The sequence below is a fragment of the Excalfactoria chinensis genome, chromosome 14 (genome assembly GCF_039878825.1).
Source record: "Excalfactoria chinensis isolate bCotChi1 chromosome 14, bCotChi1.hap2, whole genome shotgun sequence".
NCBI classification, from domain to species: Eukaryota; Metazoa; Chordata; class Aves; order Galliformes; family Phasianidae; genus Excalfactoria; species Excalfactoria chinensis.
In genome coordinates this window covers 10,847,636-10,851,122 of record NC_092838.1, presented here as the reverse complement: position 1 = coordinate 10,851,122, position 3,487 = coordinate 10,847,636, and positions in this window count along the sequence as shown.

The following is a 3,487-nucleotide window of genomic DNA, read 5'->3' as shown; positions in this document are numbered from 1 at the left end:
TTGGAGAAGAACATGGAACAGCAGTAGTTTTCATGTACTTGGTACATTGAAAATCAGTGTGTCCTACATTTCTCTGCAAAATTTATCCAAAAGTGACCTTAGCACCTACTGAAATGAAAATGGCATTCTTGAAATGTCCAGAATAGCTCCAGAGTAGCTCCAGCCTACCTACAAGAGCTCCGTCTGCCTGAAAGACTCTGCATTACATCACGCAGCCAACCTGGTGCTGTGTCACAATAATCTCATTCTCAGTATTGTTGTGAGATAGGAGCTGCCCAGACTGGGCACTGTAACCAGGGGACGTGGAGCATCATCACAATGCAAGACTGGATTTGAGTACCATTTACATAATTCACATTCATCATTTAACAGCCCTCCATTGATAATGACCATGGCCGTGCCTGCGGATGGAGTCATCCATCAACAGTCGCACCTTGTGAGCAGCAGAAGCTTTGCATTACTGGAATGGCTGAAGAAGTTCTTTCCACAGATCAGTAGGAGTGGCAGTAAAAAGCCCACAATGGCCCATGCAGGAGTTTTTTGGTTGCTCGTGGTGGTCTGTCAGATGAAAGGCAGAGTGCAAATAATGGATCGTAAAAACAACAGTAGCGTTGCTTCCAAGAACCAAACTCAGAACCCTTTGTTCTTAAGCAGGGTGAAAACACAGACAATAACAGCGTTTCTCTTGCAGGAACAAGAAGAGAATATCAGAGTGTGGTTATAATACCAGTAGTATCATCACTTGTATAAATCACTTAATTGTGACAGCAAGTTAAATACTGCTGTTGTCTAGAAATCAGCCATAGTTAAAGTGATGTGTCTTGAGGAGGCAAATGCTTTGTGCGCTGCCAGTAATATATTAGCTCCTCTTCCAAGTGAGAAAACAATTAAAATCTCAGCTGAAAAGGGCATATTTTCTCTGTGTCCGCTGATCCCTCACATTCTGGATATAATAAAGTGTTTTTAATAGTTGTTCATTATTACCCAGTTGAAGGAGGAAAAATCCTTTTTCTCATCATGCTCAAGAAAGTTATGAAATCGTTCTGGGAATATCTGAAAGTGTAAGAGGCACATAACCAAATGGCTTCCACTTTGACAATATATCATTGTTTGCAGCTCATAATGCCGCTGTTAACTGTGGGAGCTATCTGTCAGCGCATGGAGTGGAAAATGAGAATAAATATTTGCTTTCGCTTCTAAATAACAGAATAGTGTGAGGTAAGCAGGTCCTGATGTGATTTGGAGGGTTGTGCAGCAGAAGTTGGAGCATTACAGGAGGCATTTGTTTTGCAGAACTTAAATGGATGGGAACACTGAGGCGTCTCCTAGTGAAGTGGGCAGCTTTGAGCTTTGGTCATGCAAGCATGATTGTGAGCACTGGGAATTCCTCTTGGATGCTGGCTGAAGATGGCTGCACCTACTTTGTGAGTTCTTCACACCTTTTGAAGACAGGGATGGTGGAAATGCCTGCTGTCGGGACGCTTCCTTTATCATAATACATTACCCTGTGTTTATTATCTAGTCAAAACTACAAGACTTAGCACACAAAACATTATAAATGCCGTGAATGCTGATAAAAAAAAAAAAGGATAACACGTTTTTTTTGGTCATAAATGTCAGAGCAGCTTCATGAAGAGTCACCACAACAAGGCAAACTAACGCAGGTAGACCCCTTCAGTGGGCTGCGTAAGCTCTTGGATCCCAGTCTTCACCTACCAACAGCAACCTGAATCACTCTTTGGAATAGCGTGAGATTTTAAGGATCTGGGAGCCATCCCGAAGGACTGTCACAAGATTGGATCTATGGGGAATACTGCAATTGAAAAGATGTCGTGAGATATAAGAACATACCTCAGATCCCCATTATCTCCATCTCATAGCGTGTGTAGGAGTCACTGTGTCCATTCGTGTCCCTGGAGAGTACCAGAAGAAATGTGTTTTCTTGGAGGCAGATTTGACATTTCAGAAACCTGCAAAACGTAAAAGCTGAAGTTTAAATTAATTTTAACTGACTACATAAAGAGTTTTATGAACCAACATTAAAAAAAAGAAGCATGGAAATTGTTTGTTATTACCATTCTAAGTAATGAACTGAAGTCTTTAATAATTGAATAGTGCCTTTGATGTACGCTATCAACGTACTCTGCAGAGAACAATGCAATTATACACCGAGGAAAATGGCATTAAAACATAGTCCCTGATTTCACAGGTGCTTATCTATTGCTGTCAAAGAAACATAATCATCAAGAGAAGGGGATATGCTACCAACTTCTGAAGTTTCATCCTGCAGATGAGGTCTGAATATTCCATAAGGAAATCAATGTAGTTCACCTACTCTCTTTTGCCTCTGCAGGAAATGCTCTGTATCAGTCTTTCTCTGCTCTGTGCTCCATTTTGTTTCTCCGGAGGACTCCAAGCTGTTGCTCATGCTGTTCCTCTTCACCTGAGCTTCTTCTCCCATCTCTTCCATGAGCGTTTTGGAACCGGTTTGCCCTGAAACCCCGAGATCAGAGAATGCTGGGGGGGATTAGATTTAAACTTGTTAAACTGAATTAACACTCCCACCACATGCTTCTGGCCTGCGCCAGTCCTTCTAATCTCGTTCAGAGTTTAGGATAATTTGTTTAGTAGTGCTGATCAGCTGGAGGTTAATTCAATTGGACTTTGGTTGTTTATTCACGCCCGGATTTGCTAAGTGTCACAGCAGATCCGTGAGGTCTCTGTTACAGTTATGAGACGGCTTCATTAGTGTGACGGAGAGTCCATCTGGATGGCTTCCTATCCTCGCTGCAATAACTAGCTGTCAGGGCTCTCTCCACTGGAAAATATCCGTATATAACACCTCCCTTTCATTTGTGTCCAATGTGTATTGATTACCACTTCGAATACACTTCTCTATTCTGATTGCTGGCACTGCCAATGATCTTTCTTAGAGATCTCAGCATTACTTCAGGTCTATATTTTAAACTGATACCAGAATTTAACAGGAAAGTACAAATGTGTTTTAAAAGGCATTTGTTGCTAGTAATCCCTTTAATGCAGTGTTTTGGTCATTCCTGCTCTCCTCAAGGTCTGCTTTCTCCATCCGTGGAGTCCTGCAGGCTGTGGGGTGGGCCATGGTCAGAACTGTGCGTTGTCCAGAATGAACCATCCCAAAGGAGAAGACAAAAAGGAGAAGAAATTGCATCCTGCTGAAAACTCCAGAGGAATCTGAGCTGGCAGAACATTGTTACTCAAGCTGGAGCATGGCCAGGACACCATGATTAATGATAACACAAAATGCCACTTGATTGCAAGTGTTCAGATAACTGTGGATGAAGGTCTTACCTGAAAAGAGGCTCTGTCTGACAGAATAAGGCTCCCTGATGTTGGCTGGGACTTTGGTTCAGGCTTGACTCACTCAGAAATTTTTTGCTATTAGCTTCAGCAGGTTTTGAATGGGACAGTCTTTGTGAGGCAACAGATCTCCCCTGCTCAGCCAGCAGCA